This window comes from Trichosurus vulpecula, chromosome 1 (assembly GCF_011100635.1).
Source record: "Trichosurus vulpecula isolate mTriVul1 chromosome 1, mTriVul1.pri, whole genome shotgun sequence".
NCBI classification, from domain to species: Eukaryota; Metazoa; Chordata; class Mammalia; order Diprotodontia; family Phalangeridae; genus Trichosurus; species Trichosurus vulpecula.
This window is the reverse complement of record NC_050573.1, coordinates 135003278-135027684: the sequence shown is the minus strand read 5'-3', so window position 1 is coordinate 135027684 and position 24407 is coordinate 135003278.

Here is a 24407-nt window from a genome sequence, read left to right as displayed (position 1 = left end):
CACAATGAGGGGTCGGAATTACGAGGTGAACCACTTGATACAGGAGAATTCTTTATCAGAACCATAAGCCAAAAAAAAAAAAAAACAGATGCAAGAGGTGTATTCAAGATTGAAAAGTATCTAATCCAGTATAACAAACATTTAAGTACCTACTATGTGCACAGCACTATACTAGGTGCTAGGGATAGAAAGAAAAAGAAAAAAATCCTTGTCTAGAAGCAGCTCGTGCTCTGTTGTAGTGTGAATATTCAGCATGTACACAATCATTTATTAGACACTTAGCATGTGCCAGGCCCTGTGCTAAATTGCAGTAATACAAATGAAAGTAGAAACAAAGAAGGCCACTTCCCTCAAGAAGTTGATATTCTAGTAGTGAAGATTACACATAAAAGGAAGCAAAAAGCAGAAAAGGAGGAAGGTACCCTTATGGGGAATGGTAGAGAAAATCTAGAGAGTTCACAGTGGAGCAAGGAGAGGAATGAAGTCATATCTGACCTGACATACCATCTTAAAATAGTAGTCCTGGGAGGAGACAGCCAATAAGAGGAAGGGGCCACAGAAGTGGTGTATACTTCCAGAATGAGAAATAGAAGGGTAAGTGAACTTCTAGGCTAAGAAGGCTTCTGTAGCATCATAGATAAAGTCTGAAGAGAAAAGAATGGAATTTTACATGATTGCATATGTATATCAATGTCAGATTGCTTACCATTTCAGAGAAGGGAGAGAGGAGGGAGGAAAGAATAGAATTTGGAAGTCAAAACTTAAAAAAACACAAATGTTAAAATTATTTTTAACCTGTATTATGAGGGGATAAAATATTATTTTTAAAAAGAAAGAAAAGAATGGAATCTGAAAATAAATTTATTTTTCATTTATTTTTATTTTATAAATAACCAGTATTTTTAAATTAATCGGTCCCACTACCACCTTCGTTAAGCAAATTAAAACAAAACAAAATCCCTCTATACATATCTACATAGTCCAGTAAAACAAATCCCCATGTTAGCCAAGTCTAAAAATGTACATACATCTCTTTCTGCATTGTAAGTTCATCACCTCTTTGTTAGGAGGTGATTAGCATACTTCATTTTTATTCTTTTGGCCTCATGGTTTATCATTACATTGATCACAGTTCTAAATTCTTGCAATGTTTTTTCTATAATATTATCATCATACAAATTGTTCTCCTAGCTCTGCTCACTTTTCTCTGCCCCAGTTGATAGTCTCCCCAGTTTCTTCTGAAATTGTCCATTTCATCATTACTTATAACACAATAATATTCTATTGCATTTATATTTCACAATTTGTCTATTATCCAATAAAATAACATTCATCCCTCCTTAGTTTCCATTTTGGGCTATCACAAAAAAGCTGCTATAAACATTTTTCACATATAGAGCCTTTTCATTTTTCTTTGATTTTTTGAGGTATAGGTAGTGGTCTTGCTGGAGCAAAGGATACGAATAGTTTAGTGACTTTATGAGTATAGTGCCAAATTACTTCTTAGAATGACTCAATCGATTCATAACTTTATCAACAATGCACTAGTATACCTATTTTCTTTTTTTAGATGTAACTCAGCTCAATTTATTTTTTAATTTATTTTTTATTATTTAATATTTTTAGTTTTCAACATTGATTTCCACAAGATTTTGAGTTACAAGTTTTCTCCCCATTTCTACCCTCCCCCACCCCAAGATGGCATATACTCTGATTGCCCCTTTCCCCAGTCTGCCCTCCCTTCTGTCACCCCACTTCCCCCCTCACCTTATCCCCTTTCCCCTTACTTTCTTGTGGGACAAGATAGATTTCTATATCCCATTGCCTGTACATCTTATTTCCCAGTTATATGTAAAAACAACTCTTTTTTGAACATTTGTTTTTAGAACTTTGAGTTCCAAATTCTCTCCCTTCTTCCCATCCCAGCCACCCTCCTTGAGAAGGCAAGCAATTCAACATAGGCCACACATGTAACGTTATGCAAAACACTTCCATAATAGTCATGTTGTGAAAGACTAACTATATTTCCCTCCAACCTATCCTGTTCCCCTTTATTCAATTTTATCCCTTGACCCTGTTCCTTTTCAAAAGCATTGCTTTTGATTACCTCCTCCCCCAATCTGCCCTCCCTTCTATCATCCCTCGCTTATCCCCTTCCCCCCTACTTTCCGGTAGGGTAAGGTACCCAATTGAGTGTGTTATTCCCTCCTTAAGTCAAATCTGATGAGAGTAAGATTCACTCATTCCCTTTCACCTGCCCCCTCTTCCCTTCCATTATAACTGCTTTTTCTTGCCACTTTTATGCTAGTATATCTATTTTCTCATGCAACTTTCAATATTTTTCATTTTCTTCTGTTGTCATCTTTGTCAGATTGATAGATATGAGGTGGAATCTCATGGGTTGCTTTAATTTTCATTCCTTTAATTATTATTATCAACAATAACCTCAGAGATCTGGAGGAAATACTAATGAATTGAGGATTAAGATGGCTTCTTAAGGGAAATGGTAAGGAAGTGAACTTGATTCTAAGAGATGGAAATGAGATGACAATACATGCTAAACATGACAAATAGCTTATGCAAATACGTGATATCAGGCAATATAGTGCTTAGTTTGAGGAGTCCCAAGTAGATCAATACGTCTTGAATGCAGAATGTGTGAATGGGAGTGATGTATTATAATACTGGAAAAGCCAGCTAGAACAAGATTGTGAAAGGTGTTAAATGCCAATTTGGGGAAGGTTTTTCTTTTTATCCTGGAGAAAATAGAGAACTAGTAGAGGTTGTTGAGAAGGGGGGTAATATGACTAGACTTGAGATTTAGGAAGATGACATTTTTTAAAGCTGTGTAGTAGATATATTGGAGAGAGGAGAAACTTGAGTCAGGGAATCCAGTTGGGTTCCCTGGGAGGTAAGAGACAAAGAGAATTTAAATTAGGGTGGTAAGGTATTCATAGGAATAGAGCGAGATCCTAGGAAGGTAGAGTTGACAAGAGTTTGCAACAGATTTGATGTTGTCGGCAATGTTGCAACAATAAGAACCAAGAGACTAAACCAAAAAAAATCAGTTGATTTAAGGATAGAGGTTAAAGAAAATGGGCTTTGAATGGATTTTAGGAATTCTGAAAAACTCCAGTGTAGTTCTTTGGAGACAATAGCATTTGAGGTTCAAACTTTTTCTCCCTAATTATCTGAACATGTTTCAGCTACAGACAGTTCCTTCCTAGTGCCAACATTTCCTTCAAGGGGAAATATGTCTTTTTTTTTAGGCAATAGACTAGCATGAAGGAAATGGTTTGATCTTTTAAAAAGTGAAGTCAAGACGGGATTTTCAAAATGCCTGTACTTTCAAGATTAGGTAATAATTAAAACAAACTGGAAACATTTATCCATGTAACACTAGTGAATAAGTTAGGGCTTTCCTTCTCACAGATTCGGCAAACAATAAATGCTGCATTCTCCAAGTTTTCCTACCTGAAGTCATATTTTATTCCCTATAAAATTCTTATTCATGTTTTTAGGGGGTTCTATTGATTGGTTATTTGGAGGGGGAAGAGTTACAGTCTCTTAGGATGAAATTTATACAAGGAATATAGGATAAAGGATTCAATATATTACCATAAGATTCATAATTCCTTGGAAAAACAATAAGTAATCATTTGGATATGCACTCTTGAAAGGACAAACTCCAGGCTGGTAGTTATTCATACTTCTCATTAAGACTTCTAAAAGGCATTAACTCCTTGGTGGAAGCTATATATTTTCTGTCAAAATTTTTGGAGAGCAGAATGTATAGGAAGTTTTAAAGTAAGCCAGATTATAGTATACCCTACAGCAGAGGTGTTAAATAAGCAGCCTGAAACACTCACTGGATGGGCCAGAACCACGTAAAAATGTAATAAGGAAATATTTAACAAAATAAATAAATATAACAATAGAAGATTTTAATATGTGGTTTTCTAAATCAACATGCAGCCTGCAGGGATCCTTAAGAGGGATTTAGTGGTCCCCATTTCTATTTGAGTTTGACAGCAATGGCCTAAGGACATCCAAGTACCAAAGCATTCAGTTGTTTTAGGCCTATATTTTCACAATTACAGCTAAAATATCTGTTTAACTTTTTTTGCTCAAGTTTGTTTTAGTGAGTACAAAAATACACAGGAACAGGAAACTCATTTAGAATAAGGTTCTTAGATGTACTTGAATTTTAATGATGATTACCTTTGAGGAGTACTTAACTTGATGCTGTTTAGTATCATCTGGAAAAGACTGAGGACTTGATTGTCTGACTAGAGGAGGAGACCAGGTAGTGAGATAGAAAAAGTAGTTTTAGAGTCAGAGAACCCAAGTTCAAAGTCTAGGTCAGATAGAGACTAATCTGTCTTCCTTCAACACTCAGTTCAAATTCCACCTTCTGCAAGGGGCCTTTCTGGGTCTCCCTTCCCCCCAATGCCCTGCCCCCTTCAGCTAGTACCTTCTCTCTAAGATTTTTGTACAATTTATACTGTATTTATCTAGTATGTACAAAGTTGTTTGTACATCATCACTAGCATTCAAATATTAGTTCCTTAAGGGCAGTGACCAGGCTTTTACCTTTCATTGTACTTCAATGGTTAAAATAATGCCCAGCCCACGGTGAGCACCTAGTAAATACCTGTTGTTGTTGATGACGATGATGATGACGATGATGATGATATATAACCTTATGTATAAGTCATTAACAATAACTCATTTTCCCCAATCATAAGATAAGGGGAGAGGGTTAGATCCCACTTATTGCACATATACCCCTAAGAATTTAAGACAGAAACAGATTGACTATATTAAAAACGTTCAGAGCAACACCTTTTGTGGTAGCAAAGAACTTGAAATATAGTGGATGCCCATTGTTTGGGGAATAGCTAGAAAAGCTATGGTATATGTATGTAATTAAATGTTAGTATATATTAAGAAATAATAAAGATGAGCAATCTGAGAAATTTGGGAAGATTTGCATGAAATAATGTAGAATGAAATTAATAGAATGAATAGAGCAACGTGGACAATGGCTTTAGAAAAGTAAATGACAAGATCGCCAAAAGGGAGTTGAACTCTACATAATAGGGAAGGGAAGGAGAAAGGAAAGAGGAAGAGAAAGGGCTAAATTTATAGTATCTACTATGTTCCAGGCCCTCTGCTAAGCACTTTTACAAATATTATCTCTCTAACGAAATTTATATTTTCTCATAGCATAGAGATGGGAAGAGTGGTATTAAAAGAATACGGTATGCTTTGCTATGTGGAATCTCTTTACCAGATGCTATTGTTTAATTGTTTATCACAAAGAGAGCTGAGAAGTAAAGACAAAAGTCATAAAAATTCAAGGAAAATTAAAATATCCAAGAAGTAAGGGAGTTAAATTAGATTTCCCTAAGTCTCCTTTGTTTAGGTCCTATGCCACATATATTATGCTCAAGCTACTGTCTATAAACTAGGTTTAAAATTAAAGCTCTTTGAGACCTTTAGAAAAATAGTCTGAGAAACATTAAAAAATACAAGTTGCTAGGGTACAGTTGCCATGGTAAGTCTTGATATTCAAGTTTTAGGGCCACTGGGCAAAACAAAAAAAAATTTAATCCACGGATAATTTCCTTAGAATCAATTTGATTATCATCCAAAGGGCAATTTAGAGGTACATAATAGGCAAGACAAAGATGCAGCACATTATAAATAAGGAATTGTATAGGAGAAGCATTGTAACTGATGAAAGATGAGCAACTAGAAAAATGTACATTGGCCACATAGAAGAAGCAGGCAATAAACAATAGACACCCCTTGAGCTACATTGGTTTCCATACAACATCATGAGAACTTGACTTTGGCAACTTACTACAGAAGAAAGACTGCTAGATTTTAGAGTCATTGGACTTGGGTTCAAATACTAGCTCTGCCACTTACTGTATGATCTTAGATCAGTCTCTTTACCTCTTTGGGCCTTAGTTTCCTCACCTATAAAATAGTCTTAGTCTAGGTTGACCCTTAGGTTCTTTCCAACTCCATATGCCTATGATATTATGTCTTTAACAGTTCCTTTCTAGAGGCTATAAAACTTTTTCTGAGGCTACAAGTACTCCTTTTACAGCTGAGTACTGTGCTCATAATGGACTCAGAAGCGGACTATGTTACTGTCTGAGTCCTTTTGATTCTTTACTAACTAATTGTCAACCTCCGAAGTTTCAATAAGCAAGTCTGGAAAAGATATTTTACAGCCCCTTGAAAAGAACATATCCTCTTCCTTCTCTCCCCACCCACCTCAATATCAGAAGACATCAGAAATCTTAAAGCAGGAAAAAAGACCAAGATGCAGCCTAGAATGTAATATTAAATAAACTAGGCTAGTGGGAAATATTTCTTATTTTACTATTGGTGCATAGGAATAGGGAAACTAGAAAAGAATGAATATAAAGCTAGATAAGAAACATCTATGTATTTACGAGGCTCATATTCACTGTCCTTATGAAGTAAACCCAAGTCGTAAACACTAATGTTAGGGTAGGGGTCAGTATAGATGATTACCCCCACCTGATTGAAAGTAGGTAACAAAATATGAAGCTCTGAAAGATTTATCAGGTGAAAATCTATCTGATTGTTCACTAAGTGTTAACATGGCCTGAAAACCTCTCTAGGTGCTGTGAAGAGTCTGTTAGTCTATTCAGTTTGACTGAGGGACTTTGTCATAATCTCTGGGGAACTAGTTGAAACTCAATATTTGAGAGTCTGGTGGTGGAGAAAGGAGAGAGCCATCCCTGAGAAGGCTGCTTTAGTCTCTCCCTTGCTTGGAGGAGCCACCTTCCCACAAGCATCTGAGCAGCATCTTTGGAACCAATATAAAAATATCCCAGCAGAAGAACTATACAACATCTATGGGGAACTTCTGGATAATCCACAAAGGGGAAAAAAGTATTTCTGGGAGCTGTGGGTTACCATGTGATCTGTAGGCTTATGACCACTTTCTCCTGGGAACTGTATGTAATGTGTGAGAATGTGGCACAGATTTTGGGGGGATGTGTAGTCCCAACAGTTCTTACTGCACTAACTTAGCAAATATTCCTTTCTAAAAGCTAAGTGAGTATTGTAACAATTCTATCATGGTCAGAAATAGCCTGGTTATGGCTTCTTAGCTATACAGGGTGAGTAAAGTAGCCCCTCAGAGTTAGACCTAAAACTCTTAGGAGAGAAAGAACAGTCTAGCTCTGGGGACTCAATCTGCCAGTTGAGAATGAAAGTTTGGGAAACAGTTCTAGAGTTTATCTATGCTACACAAAGAATTCTCTTCACAACAAAATCACACACTATTAGACCTAGGAGAGACCTGAGAAATCTCCTAGTCAAATAACTTTTTTAAATTTTTTAAAAAATAAATGTTTTATGGATGCTTTTTACACTATCATTACTTTTCAATGACTGCCCCAAAAAACCCATTCTTTGAAACAAAGAAGCATGTCTAATTATGAATACTCCATTCCATAAGTACAGGGTGTCCCAAAAGCCTTAGTGTGGTTTTAAGCTCTGATAGTTTAAGGCTTTTTGGATACCTTGTAATTTTTATTTATGCATATATTATATACATATATATGCTATTAAAATTTTAAATTGCATTATTTAATAAGTGTGTGCATACATACATACACACATATATGCATATAGTATCTGTCTAGGTGGTGCAGTGGATAGAGTGTTGGACCTAAAGTCAGGAAGACTCATCTTCCCTGAGTTCAAATCTGGCTTCAGGGGCTCACTAGCTATGTGACCCTGGACAAGTCACTTAACTCTCCTTGCCTCAGTTCCTCATCTGTAAAATGAGCTGGAAAAGGAAATGGTCAACCACTTCAGTATCTTTGCCAAGAAAATCCCAAATGGGGTCAGGAAGAGTGGGACACAACTGAAATGACTGAACAATAACAAATATAGATAGATAGATAGATAGATAGATAGATAGATAGATAGATGTGTGTTGTTTTTGTTGGTTGTATGTATACACACACATCATATATATGTATATATATATATACATATATGTATGTTTGTATACATATCAATATAAGGGCCATACTGTGGTTAGAGCAAACTGAATTTGGCAACTAATTCAATATGGAAGGCTAGAAAGATGGAGAAGTCATAACTTGTCTCTAATTTATCTCTGAGGTATTAAGCAATGGTGACTCAGAAAAAATGTTGGTATCAATAAAAATAAGGATATAAGGAAAATAACAAGTTATAGGGGGGATTATTATTGCAGTGTGAGAAATAAGAATGAAGAAATATTGAACATCCTTGGGGAAACATTCGATAGGAACCTGGGGATGAAGGTCGAGACTAAATTTCAGCAAAGACATCAGAACTAGGGATTTAGATCTGGGAGACATTTACATTGAGAATGCACAGAGATCCATTTAGAAATTACAATAGTAAGGAAGAGAAGACAAGAGGCAGTGTTGGCTAATTCAAAAGAAGTCAGCAAAAAAGAGAATACAGGTCAGAAAAGTAGACAGATCACTGACTGCTTACAGAGTAACAGTAGTGAAAGGATAAAAGAGCAGTGATCAGTGGTGTCAAGTGCTATAGAGGTCAAGGAGAATGAGAAATTTTATACACACACAGAAATAATATATATATATATAATATACAGACACATACATATACACACATACACATATTTAGCATATTGCCTAGTTTAGTAATTAGGCAATCACTGATGACCTTTAAAAATAATTTCAACAGAATAGTTGTGGCAGAAATTAGTTTGAGGAACTGAGTAAAGGGGTGGCAATGAAATAGAAACATTGAATGTGTATTATTCGTTCTATAAGATTATCAGTGAAAGTAAGGGGAAAGAGGACATATAAGTAGCTTAAGAGGATAGATAAAAGGTTTTGATTTTTCTTCTTAAAGAATAAAGATGAATTGACAAATGGCCAAAGGATATGAACAGGCAGTTTTCAGGTGAAATCAAAGATATACATAGGCATATGAAGAAATGCTCTAAATAACTTTTGATTAGAGAAATGCAAATTAAAATAACTCTGAAATATCACCTCATACCAATAATATGGGCTAATATGACCAAAAAGGAAACTGACAAATGTTGGAGAGAATGTGGGAAAATTGGGACACTCATATATTGCAGGTGGAGTTGTGCACTGATCCAACCATTCTGGAGAGTAATTTGGAACTATGCCAAAAGGGCAACCAAACTATGTATACCCTTTGATCCAGCAATAGTACTACTAGGTCTGTATCCTAAAGGGATTATTTAAAAAAGGGAAAAGGACCTATACGTGCAAGCCTCTTTATAGAAGCCCTTTTCCTGGTGGCAAAATATTGGAAATTGAGGGGATGCCCATCAATTGAGAAATGGCTGAACACGCTGTGGTATATGAATGTAATGGAATACTGTTGTGCAATAAGAAATGACAAACAGGCATATTTCAGAAAAAAACTGGAAAGATGTGTACAAACTGATGCAAAGGGAAATGAGCAGAACCAGGAAAACATTGTACACAGTATCAGCAACATCATGTGATGATTAACTATGAATCACTTGTCTCATTTCAGTAACACAATGATCCAAGACAAGTACAAAGGACTCATGAAGGAAAATACCACCCATATCCAGATAAAGAACTGATGAACCTAGAATACAGATTGTAACTCAGTTTTTCTCTTCCTTTATTCTTTCTCATGGTTTTATTTCATTTTGATCTGTTTCTTCTTCCATAACTCTGATGAATACGGGAATATGTTTTACAAAATAGCACATGTATAAACTATATCAAGCTGCCTACCATTTTCAGAAGGGGGAAGGGGAGGGAGAAAAATTTGGAACTCAAAATCTTGTAAAACATGAATGCTAAAAATTTTCTTGATATGTAATTGGGGAAAAAGTGAAATACTATTTAAATTTTTTTAAAAAAACAAAGAATAAAGATGATCAGATTATTTCTGTAAGAAGTGGACAAAGAGCCAGTGGAGGAGAAATTGAAGATGTAAGAGAGAAGAAGGATGATTGATGGAGCATGTCCCAGAACAGAGGGTAATAGGATGGGATTGAGGACATAGTCTTCATGAGAGAGAGGACCATGTCTCTTGCTCTTTCCATGGGAAAACAGAAAAAAGCAATGGCTCTGGAGTTAGAGAAAACTTGGTTCCAATTCTTCCTCAAATGTTTATTACATGTGAGACCTTCAAAAAGTAATTTAATCTTGCTGGGCCTCAGTTTCATTATTTATAAAATCATAAGGTTGAACTAGATGGCCTCTTAGTTAACTTTGAGCTCTATATCTATGATTTTGTAATCCAGTGGTGAAAATACAGAGTTTTGGGATATTAACAAAGTAGGTTGAGAGTTAAACTCAATAAAATCAGATCCCCCCAAATCTAATGAAAGTGGGATGCATGAGAATAAGATTGGGGATCTGAGTAGAAGAGAAAGCTTTTGGAATAGTTCTAGTGGGGTATTCTACAGGGAGCTGGTAAGAAATGAAAAAGGATTTGTTGAGCAACAATCCTGGCCTAGCTACAATTTAGTAGCCTGAATTGGTAATGGACTAAGTCAACACAGTTTCATGATTTCCTGCAAGAATGTTTGACAATCTAGTAGCAAGAAGACAGAAGATAGTATGGGCTTGTCAGGTATGGCAATTAGAAAGATGAGTAAAGCAAAAGTTTGAGATGTAAAGGTTTTAACTCTATGGTGCTTTGGAGATCAACTCTGAAATGAAATGATTAATTGTGAGTCAAGATTCTATAGGTCAGCTCCCTGAGGAGGCTGATACACTTCTGTGCTGATTTATTTCTGTTTGCAAGATGGCATCGGCATCTATGTTTAGCAAAGTGTGCTCAGAGTGTGGATATTTGAGGGGGCAAAAATGGTTTAACATTTAGCAAGATCCCAGTGGAAAGAATGATGTAGTGGAAAGGTTTTTCTGTCTTTCTTCTTTTTTTAATAGCAGGTGCAACAGATTGATGAGTAAGGGAAAGGATGTCTTTTATTGGCAATAATCTGAAAACTGAATTAAAGATCCAAGAAGAGTAACTTTAAAAACCTCTTAACCTTTGGGGAAAAAGGAAAAATATCTTTAAGATCCTTTGGATCCAAATTGCAGTATTCTAGAAATAAAAGTTGGGGCACCTAGGTGGTACAGTGAATAGAGTGCTGGGTCTACAGCCATGAAAACTCATCTTCCTGAGTTCAAATCTGGCCTTACTATCTGTATGACCCTAGGTAAGTCACTTGACCCTTTTTGCCTCAATTTTCTCATCTGAAAAATGAGCTGGAGAAGGAAATGGCAAATCCCTGCAGTATCTCTGCCAAGAAAACCCCAAAGGAGGTCATGAAGATTTGGACACAACTGAATAATGACTGAACAACAGAAATGAAAGTCAACATTACAACAAGAATAAGTAAATAATTACGACTCTGATCCTATGGGTCCAACTATAAGACACTTTGATGAGAGTCAAAACCTGGAACTACAAGCAAATATAGAGAGATAGTCAAGATACCATAGCAAAGGAGAAAAGGGATGGATTCGGTTACTAACTCAAGAAACCATGCTGGCCAGATTTCTTAACTTCCTGTCTGGTGTTCTTTCCATTACATCTCTTCTTAAAATCATTAGTCTGAGTAGTGGTACAATTCTAATTAGAATCTGAAGGCCCTAGCCACAGCTTGAAGTGACTGCTCCATTTATCCAATAATTCTACTTCTGGATGTGACATATGAAAACAGTTAGAATTATTTTATGAGCTTCCTTTTTAAGCCATGGCACTCTTAACAAAACCCACGATATCTTAAAGTCTTGTCATTACTTGCCCTATGACAGCATGCTATGTATTATGAAGCATGCCTAGCCTAGACATTCTGTAATAGGATTCACTTCTAAGAGAAACAGAAACACTTCATTCTAATACCTTTTCATCTGCAAGTCAGCCCAATGGCATAGAACCATACTACGGTGAAGGTGTAGTGAATACGCATGGAAAAATACATGAAGGAATACAGAAAAGATTTTGGAAATACTGGGAAAATTCCTTCAGGATGGGGAGCTCTTACTAAGGTAATTCCCTCTACCAACACAGGTTAAAGTTTGTCCAGGACTCAGTTTATAAATCCTAAGGAGTTAACTGCAACATATAGGGGGTAAGTGATTTGCCTAGGATAATGAAGCTAGGAAGTGTCAGAGGCAGTATTTGAACCTAGATCTTCCTAACTCCAAGTCCAGCACCATATTCACTACGTATACTGTCATTATTGTGACTATATTTAATAGATGAAAATGTGCTTCACACTAAGTCTATTAGTCCCTAAGGCATTCCATAAACTATAGTGGATTCAAGCCTCTTCTTAAGCTTATGGTAATGACATTTCTTGGTTGAATGAAAGAATAGAGATTTTAATTGTGACAAGTTGTCATTGCTTGTGTAGAATAAAATCATGAGGTCATAGGATTTAAATCTGGAGGAGACTAGAAAAGACCTCGAACCACCTCTTTTTTACTTAATTCAGACAAGAGGTGATGTGGATTGTCCAAAATCACTTAACCTCTCTCAAACTCGGCTTCATTATCATAAAAATGGAGCTAAATAATAGAACTTATATCACAAGATTTTTGAGGATCAATTGAAATGGAATTCATAAAGTGCTTTGCAAACTTTAAAGTCCTATATAAATATTAATTATCATTAATAATAATAACCATCTACTGCACATTAAACACTTTGCTACACCCTGGGGGAGATACAAAGTTCCTAGCTCCAGACCTAGTGGAATTTACAGTCTAGGAGAGGGATATGGCACATAAAATATAACTATAGTAATGTACATATATAGATGAAAAGTACAAAAGAATAAAGCTCTCACCAAATACCATCTTGACAAGTAAGATTTCTATAGCATGCACATGTATTCATATAGTCATAGGATTGTGTGGCTCAAAGGGAGCTAAGAAATCCAATCCAACCTTCCCATGTTGGAGATGAAGAAACTGAGTCCCAGAAAGTTTGAGTGACTTACCAAGGAGCCATACTGGTAATAAGTTGCAGAGGCAAGGTCCCAGATCCCAGATCCCCACATTCCAAATCAAATACTTTCCCCTATACTGTACTGTTTCCTTAATTCTATATATTTCTGTATGATAGTGCCTAATTTCAGGGGAAAGCTAGGTGTTGCAGTGGATAGAGCACCAGCCTGGAGTCTGGAAGAGTTTTCTTCCTGAGTTCAAATCTGACCTCAGATATTGACTAGCTGTGTGACCTTGGCTAAGTCATTTACTACTCTTTGCCTCAGTTTCCTCATCTGTAAAATGAGCTGGAGAAGGAAATGGCAAGCCATTCCATTGTCTCTGGAAAGAAAATGCCAAATGGGGTCACAGAGAGTCAGACACATCTGAATAACAATAACAACAACAACGCCTCATTTTAGCATAAAAGTGACACCAGGTTCCTCAAGGCTATGACAGTTGAAGCTTCAGTTCCAGTCAGTCTGACAAAGCTGGAAATGCTTTAAACACTGGCCCAGTGATAGGACTGTGTATCTTTTGTCTGAGGACAAGCCTAGCTAAGGGAGCAGAAGTTCATCACTGGTAGGTTGGCCAAAAGATTTATCAGAAAAGCTTTGTTTGAGCCTAGTAAAACATGGAGGAGCTAACAAAGGAATATGCAATAATTAAGAGATATGAAAAATATTCCACAAATGATCTGTGATTTTGTCAGTGAGGGGAAATTCCTCCAGTGCAGATGACAAGCATAGGTAGGATTATACAGTGTGGAAGAGTACTGAACTTGGGGTCATGGGATCTGTGTTCAAATCTCATCTCTGCTACTTACTATCTGTGTGACCTGGCTTAAGTTATTTAACCTCTTTAAGGCTCAATTTTCTTATCTGTGAAATAAAGGGTTTGGATTATATGACCCATGCCTATTCCAGTCAATATCTATGATCCAATGACTAAATAGAAAAGTCTAGGCCACGCGGGGGTGGGGAACCTGTGGCCTCAAGGCCACATATGGCCTTCAAGGTCTCAAGTGTGGCCCTTTGACGGAATCCAAACTTCAAAGAGATTTGTTCTGTGAAGTTTGGATTCTGTCAAGAGCTGCACTTGAGGTCCTAGAGGGCCACACATGACCACAAGGCCACAAGTTCCCAACCCCTGTCAGATCTCACATACCCAGAGATCAACTAATTCTCCCAGGTTTATGTACCTAGTAAGTGTCAGAAGTAGAGATTTAAACGCAGTTCTCTCTTACTCAAAGTCTAGCACTCTATCTTCTATGCCAAGATGTTTCTACAGGAAAAAAAGGGATGCACCGTTTAGTTTCCCTTACATGATTTCTAGTGGTTAGGGTATGGTATAAATACTGTTGTAGGGGATGTAGAATTGAAAAGCTTAATTTATTTGAGATTCCAAGTATTCTCTGAGAGGATGAGGCCTACCTTTAGACATGACTCTCGCCCTCCCTGAATACAGGATGATTTGTGACTTTCACAGGTTCTCCTGGGATTCTTCATTTGAATCACATTTATATGTCAACCCACCTTGAGATTCTCTTGAGATTCACAAAAAAAACATTATCAGGCATTCAGAATTAATAATAATTCAAACCTAGGTTTGAATCTGAGACACATTGGGCACAAAGGGCTAATCTAAGGGTTTGTAGTGTACCTCTCTATCAGAAGAGAAAATAATGTCCTATTCATGTATTCCAGCTTTTCAAATAACATTATCCCATGTGTTAATCTGGCATGTGATCCATTTTTATAATAGCTTTTGTTCCTATGCCAATTCAATAGTCTCACCACTGAGTCCAAAAGTAATTCCAGAAGGTTGTACAAGCTCTCTCATTAAATCAAATCCTATTAAATTAAATGCCAGATGACCTTCATTATAAACAATATATTTCTAAATCTACCTTTAACAAAAATAGGGAAAAGAAAATTCCATGCAGATCAATGGACTTGCAATGAGGCTTTCTAGCCAGCTATTCTCTCAATACTCTGTTTTTTCTCCTTACTTAGCTTAAAAAAGACAGATGTTATATTAGGGTTGGAATTTACCTGCAAAAACGGAGACAGAAAGCTGGGAGTAGGGGCAGAGATGAAGTTTACTCTATGATCATTAGCCTCCCCACCTTCTTTTAGCAAAATCTTGAGTTATAACTGACCTTCAACACATCATATTTTAGACTCAGTATTTTTCTGTGTGCAGTCACCTATGTATTTTAAAGTCATTGCATTGTTTGAACATGAAATTTATATCCCGAGTGTTTACTAGAGCTCTAGGTAATAAACATCTTCAAAATAAATCAAATAAATAATAAATGTGCATAATCCCCATTGTAAGTAATTTTCTGTGTATGAGGCAGGCTGCCAGCTCTAGTCTGGGGTTGACCTCTGGCTCTATTTTTGATGTCTAATATGTATGGTGGCATTACTAGTGGCAATCTCAGTGATGTGAGGTCAATGTTTCCTTTTCTCTGAAAGTAACTTCATCGGCAGAACAAAGTGTACCAGTGTTGCCAAAGTTAACAGATCAGGTGTTGGTGCCTGGTAACAGATGTGTTCCCGTTTCTTGTTGTGGTCTATTTTTCATTCATCAGCAGATTGCTGGATAAATTCTAAGCCAAGTTGTGCTCTTCATTTGGACTTCACAAAACCAATTATGGTTACTGGGTGTATGTGGATGTAATGAAGAATAAATTTTAGTGCTTTGGTTTCAAATGGCTTAAGTCAGTTAAGACTATTCCCCTCTGACTGAATTAATATTACAGTTCTGACCCACTGGTGTCCAGGAAGTTGGATGATGTTAAAAATACAACCTTCCCTCCCCAGCTGGCCTAGTTCTTGATTAGTCCTGAGCTACAAGCCCACTTTGCACTTAAAGCTTTTCTGTCCTAAGTTACACCTGGCTAGAAATGATCTGTTTGCTCTTTTTGTGGTGGCAAAGAATTGGAAATTGAGTGGATGCCCATCAATTGGGGAATGACTGAACAAGTTGTGGTATATGATTGTGATGAAATACTATTGTGCTATAAGAAATGATGAGCAGGATGCTTTCAGAAAAACCTGGAAAGGCTTACATGAACTGATGCAAAGTGAAGTGAGCAGAACCAGGAAAACAGTATACGTAGTAACACCAATATTATGCAATGAACAACTGTGAATGACAGCTATTCTCAGCAGTGCAGTGATCCAAGACAATTCTGAAAAACGTATGAAAAATGCTATACACCTCCAGAGAAAGAACCTATGGAATTTGAATGCAAATTGAAGTATACCATTTTCACTTTATTTTTCTTGAGGTTTTTGTCTATTTTCTTTCATAACATGACTTATGCTGAAATACATCTTGCATGACTGCACATGCATAACAAATATCAAATTGCTTGCCTTCTCAATGAGGAGGGAGGGAAAGGAGGGAGAGTATTTGGAACTCAATTAAAAAAAAACTAATGTTCAAAATTTTTACATGTATTTGGAAAAATATTTTCAAAACAGTTAAAAAAAGAAAGGGTCTGCCCCAGTTTGTTTTGGGATGGAGTTGTGATAACCTTTTGATATTGATAGAGTTATTCCCACTTTGCTGATGAAGAAACTAAATTTCAGAGAGGTTAAACTAATTGTCCAAGATCAGTCGGTTAGTATATGACAGCCATATTTCAAATCTAGCTCTTCTCACCTAAAGTCTAATATTTTTTGTCCTACATCATGTTACCTCACACCTTGGCAATTTCAATTTGACTCAGAACCTGAATGTTCTGGTAGAATGTTCCAGAGTTCCAGTAAGCAGAAATGGCTCTAGGGTAGTATAGACTCCCCCTGTGTCTGCTCCAGAAGAAATCTAACAGCAACTCCATTAGCATGCCAAAGGTTAGGCCAGAACTCAGGTATCAATGGTTTGAATACAGGACAGGTGACCATTTCTTTCAGTATATTCTCTCTGATGTAATTCCATATGACCAAAAGCCTATATCAGCCACCATCCAAATTAGAACTAGCTTAAGCTACAACTTCAACTGGTGGTGACTTACTTCCTAATTATTTGGTAGCTTAAACAATTCTATTGAAGATTTTCTTTTTAAACAAAGGGTTTAGCAATTAACCTTTAAAATGGTTTAATTCATCTAAATGATGCAGAAAAGTCAGAAAGAAAATTTGTGTCCATGTTGGGCTGTTTCTATATATTAAAAGATGACATAATTACATACAAAGTCTCCTCTAGCTGGTAATTGAGAAACATACAGCATGAAAGGGGGCACAAGAAAATCCTAAGGTTTCCATGACTAAACCATGCTCATTAGCTAAAGAACTGCCTTAGAAATAAAGGGCATTATTTTTAGTGCTAATAACTTTGTCTCCGGGGTAACATTCTTCCCAAAAGGGCAAAATATTTCTACTCAAAACCTAGTGCTCTGCCCATTAAAAACAAAGTTGCTTTTCCTTAATAAGTCTGACTTGCCTTTGAGAAAAAAAATGTCTTGTTTCCCCAGAGTGCAATATCAACTCTGTAGTTACAGACAAACAAGAAATGATCCAGGTTGCTTTACAGGTTGGAAAACTCATTTGTTTTCTTAAATATTTGCAGCAAAGTCTAGATACACCTGCCTTGTGAAAAATCTAACTTTTCCATAGCAAGTAGGACTATATCCATCAAAATTCCAAATAGCATTAGCATAAATTAGTTTCAACTGATAGAATTAGTCACTTAATTAGGATTTTAAGTTTTCTGAATAAATGGTTTTCTCTATCCAAGTTCCCAGACTTGCCCTCATGTTGGGTGTTAGGAGGTAGAAATCTCATTTTTAAGGAGTTCTCCATTCTTTTGGTAATTAAATTGAAGCATATATATATATATATATATATATGTGTGTGTGTGTGTATACATACATATACATGTAATATATATAAATTCTATATACACGTGTCTATATACGCATTTGTGTATATATTTATACATATATGTGTGTACATGTTTGCATATATACATATGCATTTGTAGCACAATATAAATTCAGACATTATCCTTGAGGTTCGAGGTAATCAAAAGTGCATACAAAGATTCTACCTTGCTCAGTGTTGATGATTCTGGATTGAACTATACCAGCTCTCTCACTAATACTTAATGGCTCCCTTTCAATGGGCTGATCCTACAAACATAATCATGTTTCCTTATTCTCAAAAATCTGTGACTTGACAGAGAACCCCACCCTAGTAATCATCCTTGCTTCCAATCTGTGACTAAATTCCCTGAGCAAGCTATATTCAATTGATTCCCCCACTTCCTCTCCTCTCCATTCTCTTCTAAACATTCTGCAGTCTGGTTTTCCACTTCATTGTTCAGCAGAAACTTCTCACTGTCTTTGATGAGTTATCACCCCCATGTTACAAGTTTTCCTAAGAACAGAATTTGAGGTTTGAAGCCTCCCTTTTCCCCAGGTCTCCTGATGCCTCAGGCAACTATTAAGAATGCCCTTCTATGTATTTCATTTGTGTGTGTAAGTTTTGTTCATGGGCTTCCTTTTCTCTTCCCTGATGCTGATTTGCCATAGAAACATTCATTTGGGGTATCATTTGCCACCAGTCCTCATTTGATCTGACCATCTCTATTAGCAATAGTCCTATAACTTTGACAGCCCTGCCTTTCACAGCTAAACTCCTTGAAAAAGCCATGTACAATCAGTGCACCCATTTCCTCTCCTTTTCTACTCTCTTCCAAAACTTCTGCAACATAGCTCCTGATTCCATCATTCAAGTGAAAATGCTCTCTACAAAGTCACTAATGATTTTTTAAATGACAAATGTAATAACCTTTTGTCACTCCTCATTTTTCTTGACCTCTTGGTAGCCTTTGGTAGCCTTGGTAGCCTTTGACACTAGCTACTCTCTCCTGCAGGTTTTCATGCCACTACTCTCTTCTGGTTCTCTTCCTTTGAACTTGGCCACTGCTCAGACTCTTTTGTTGTTGATCTATCTAGGTCATAACACCTGATTACAGATGTTTCCTTGGATCTATTAATGACCTTCTTCTCTTCTGCTTCTATACGTTCTTGCTTGGTGATCACTTTGGTTCCCATAGAATCAATCATCATCTTTATGTAGATGATTTATTTACAGATCTATTTATACATCATGACCTCTCTCCTGATCTCTTGTGTAGCATTGCCAACTGCCTATTGGATATTCAAAGCTCAATACTGTGACACATATTAAAATCTAAAAGTCCAAAATTAAACTTATTACTTTTCCTATCAAATCTTCTCCTCTTCCGTACTCCCCTATCATCGTCAAGTGCAACATCATCCTCCCAGTCACCCAGGACCTCAACCTAGATGTCATCTTCAACTTGTCACTCTCACTTACCCCATCCAATCTGTTGCTAAGTCCTACTGTTTCTAACTTTGAAACATCTCTAGCATATATCCCCATCTCTCTCCACTAACTGTGTTGGTAACCAAAAATGGGCTCCTTAGCACTTAGTTCAACAAGTGCCCTTGAATAGTTTGGCTTTTATTCCTTTGAGTAATTCATTGAGCCTTACCAGGTGCTAAGCCCCAGGCCCAAACCCCTATTAGATGCAAAACCTTAGTGAGTATGGATTGGCAACCAAGGTGGGGCTAACTCCAGGGAGAGCCTAGTTTACATGTCTGGGAGAGCAGAGGCTTTTAGACCACGTGGGTTTAAGTCTGCCTCTTTGTGATGATTCTAAGTCACGTGGGTGAGTCGCATGTGTGACTCACCCCTGATGCTGAAAAAGATATAAAAACCGGTGGTTGGCTGTCTATTCTTTGGAGCTCTTTGCTGCAGCAGGGTGGCACGTGACTCTGGGCCAGTCCTTGTTCTGAGCTCCCAGGCTGAACCTAGATGTTGGTAACTATGAATCTGTATTGGATCTGTCTGTTGATACTTGTAATTTGTTTGTATTTTGTTCTGGAGTTCAGTGTGCTGGTTTTTTCCTCTGAACTAAGTGAATGCTGTCTGTATGCTGGATTAAAGTTAACTTGTCAACCCCTTCACCTTGCTTTCCTTAGTTAAACAAATCAAAAGAACCTGTGCTGTTGGCAGCTTTCCAGGTGCTGGCTGTGGGTAGATTTTACACTCCCACAGAAGCTGCTAACCAGATTGTTGAAACACTAACACAACTGGCACTCTGATGTTAGCTCCCATTATCTCATGCCTAGGCTACACAATGGTCATCTAATTGGTCTCCCTGAATCAAGTTTCACCAACTCCAGCCTATCTTCCATTCAGAAGCTGCCAGGGTGATCTTCCTAAAGCCCAGGTCTGATCTTGTCATTCACTTTTCTAGAGGGTCTATAAACTCTAGACATTCCCTATTACTTTTAAGGTCAAATATAAAATCTGTTTGGCTTTTAAAGGCCTTTACAATCTGACTTCTTTTTAGCGTTCTTCCTATGCTTATTATTCTTATACTTTACTCCTCTGCATATACCCTATGATCTAGGGACACTGATCTTCTTTCTTTTTCTTACCCAGGACACTCCATCTTCCAACTCAGAACCAGTTGTTTCCCATTATTGGAATACTCTCCCTCCTTGTCTCCACCTCCTGCCTTCCTTGGCTTTCTCCAAGACTTAGCACAAGCCCTACCATCTGAAAGAGGCCTTTCTCAGTAGCTCCTGCTTTTGGTGCCTTTCCCCTGAGATTATCTCCAATTTATGTAGTATGTTTATACATAACTGTTTGCATGTTGTCTTCCTAATAATGAATGTGAACTCCTTGAGGGCAGAGACTGATTGTTTTACATTTCTTTGTATCCCCAGCACTTAACACAGTACCTGTCACAAGCTAAGTGCTTAATGAAAGTTTATTCATTGAATGACATTGATTATGACAATCAAAGAATGTTAAACCAAGCCCTTGTCTATACCAGTTACTGAAAGTTTCAGGGAAAAAGGTTTTAGTTCAATTTTAGGAAGAACTTGCTAATAATTTAAACAACATTTTCCCCAATTATATATAAAAACAATTTTGTAATTTTTTTTAAAGTTTGAACTCCAAATTCTCTCCTTCTCTCCTCTTCCACCTCCCTGAGATAGCAAGAAATCTGATATAGCTTCTACATGTGCAATCATGTAAAACATATTTCCATATTAGTGATTCTGTGGAAGAAAACTAGAAGAAAAGATAAAGAAAGTGAAAAATAGTACACTTTGATCTGCATTCAAAATCCATCAGTTCTTTCTCTGGAGACTGATAGCATTTCTCATCATGAGTCCTTTGTGATTTTCTTGGATCATTGCGTTGCTGAGAATAGCTAAGTCATGCACAGTTTTTTTTTTATCATAAAATATTGCTGTTACTATTCTGTTCTATGTTATTGTGCTGTTACTATTGCTATTCTCCTGGTTCTGCTCACTTCACTCAGCATCAGTTCACATAAGTCTTTCCAGGTTTTTCTGAAATCATCCTGCTCATCATTTCTTATAGCACATTCTATTACAATCATATACCACAACTTGTTCAGCCATTCCCTCATTGATGGACATCCCCTTGATTTTCAATTCTTTGCTGCCACAAAAAGAGCTCCTATAAATAATTTTGTACAAATAGGTCATTTCTCCCTTTAAAAAAAATCTCATTGGGATACAGACCTAGTAGTGATATTACTGGATCAAAGGGTATGCATAGTTTTATAGTCCTTTGGGCATAAGAACTTACTAACAATTTGAGAACTTCACAATGGGGTAGGTTCTTATTCAGGAAGATATTTGTTGGGGATATCATAAAGGGAATTTATGTTTCTAATAGGGATTAAAAAGATGACTTCTAAGGCATCTTCTGTAACACTGAGATTTTCTGGTTCTATAAAAACAGAGATAATTCTTCCTACCTCACACCCCCTTCATGGACACAAATTTAGAACACTAGAACTGGCTGTTGGAAGGGGGCATTTTGGTGGGCAGTGCCTTTCCCCTCTTCTAGCAGAATGTGACTAATTTGGCCATTGAAGCTTGTGTTAAAATGGAATGTGGCATGTTGCTATTTCTCATCTGTTGCAATGGGTCATTCAGAACCTGAGCAGTTAAAAACAATCCTTTTACTAAAATAACATTCCAAAAACCTCAGATAAAAGTAGTTCTCATAATGATTAGAAAGCAGTTCAGGAAGATAAAAACCACTGGCTAGAAGATTAAAAGCAGTAAGCAAGGAGGTTTTCCCCGGTTTCGTGAGCTCCTTGCCCAAATCCAAAAAACTGCTTTTATATTCTGTTCCCCCAAAGAAGCCAAATTGCCCCAGGGCCACATTACAACTTCCTTGCTTGCGACTATGTAAACTCCTATTACCAGATTGGAGTAGGGGATATTATCTCAAACTTCCTAGTTCCACTAATTTCATGGCCCACAAATGATTGATTCTTTTGGATAATTTAGGCTGTGTTGCACAAGACCAGCAAACCTGGTAAGTCACTTGAATGGGGAGAAAAATTTATCACATCACTTATTTGGTAACATGTGGCCAAGATAGGACATAATTGAATTTTTCACTTTGCAGATTATTTTGTTACCATTATTCAGACACTGTCTTTTTTCATTCTCTGATAAAAATTTATTGTTTTAAAATATTTTAGGAAAGTTGGTTTGCCATTTTCTTTATAGCTAAGATGTATTGTTTGCACTTTTAGCTCAATGAATTACAGCCTGGCTCTACCTCAATCAGGGAACATTAGCAGACTGTATGACCTTCAGTGAGGAAAAAAACATAGGAATTTGCCAGTGATATTAAATGGCTGAAATGCTGCTTTTCTCCACTCTGTTGTTCTGGTGGAAGTCTTGCTTCATCTCTCTGCTCCCAAGAAACTTAATGGTCCAATTTTAAATTATTAGAACTATGTTCTAGTGAAATGAATGTACACTGGCCCTTCTAAGGTAACCCTTGATAAATGAGGGGCTGGGAATTTACCAAATATTTCCCTTGAATGTATTTTATATTTGAGGTGGAACACTATTAGGATTCATCAATTTAAAAAGTCAGCTGTCAAAAAGCTCCTGCCTTCAACTAAGAAGTATTAATTTTGATTGAAGAGTTATTTGCAGAATGTCCGAGAATAAATATTTAACAAGAACTATCAGTGCTGAATAAGTATGGGGAGTGGGGGTGGGGGGTGAGTAAGAAGCATTCCTAGTGGCTACTAAAAAAGAAAAATCTTTGTTCAACAATCATCTCTGCTTGCTCAAAAATGCTTTCATATATAGAAATTTCTTCTTCAAAGGAAAAAAGAAAAACTAGGTGGAGAAGCATAGCTGACTGAATTGTATTCTTTTAGAAGACTTTCTGTAGAAATATTCTTGACTGCATTTTCAAATTCAGTCAATATGTCAATTTATTTACAACTTTTCACTGTCCAATCTACCTTTACTTGTAATTTCTACAAGAAGCTCATCTACTTTTACCTAGGGACTCTAGGGTGGTTACACTCTGGAGGTGACTCCTACTCCAGCAGGAAACATCAAAAAGGCTTCATCTTGACAGAGGTGGAAGTAAACTTAGTTTTCAAGTCTTGATGATTTGGTCTCAGATCTGTTGCCCTATCTTGGTTCCGATCCATTGCTTAGTTTGTGGTACCCATCTTTTTGTACTTTTGTTCTCTGGTATTCTTGGCATGCTGGTAGTCTTGTGTGCTTGCTTGATTAGTAACTTGTCTGTTAGAAATAGCTAAAATGTTGGATAACAATTATGCAGGATTAAAAAACCAATCTAATAAAAATAAAGTGTAATGGAGATAAAGGTAAAGTATTCCTCGCACTCTGACCCTATATCATAGGACTAATCTGATTCTCTACTGCAAATAAAAGAATGAATAAATGAATATGTAATTGTAAAAAGTCTGTTACATGCTGGATATAATAGGTGGAGCTGATAGTGGGCTCTTTATGGATATACCAGTGGACAGCCTATAGTTTTCATATTGTTTTCCTTTCTCTCTCTTTTTTTAGCAGTTAAAAACTCTTCCTTTCTCCAAATCTTCAGTAATTTTCCTGTTCTCTATATTTTGTCAAAGATCAATACCAATGTTTCAGCAGTGGCATCTGCCAGTTTTGTCAATTCTCCAAGACTTAGAAAAAAGACATAGAAAGAAGATTAGACTTTGCCTGTTTAGCTTCAGAAAGACGACATTTCTTGGAGCAAAACGTAGAAGTTAGAGAGAAGGATATTTCCACTGTTTTTAAAGGGGAAAAACTTGCTAATGGTTAGAACATGGGTTTTCACTTTTTATATGTTATGGACCCTTCTGGCTTTCTAGGGAAGCCTATGGACTCCTACTCAAGCTAATTTTTTTAAATAATTAAAGGGAATGCTAAATTTCAATGAGAAGTTTGTGAAAATAAAGGTGTAATTTTCCCACCCAAGT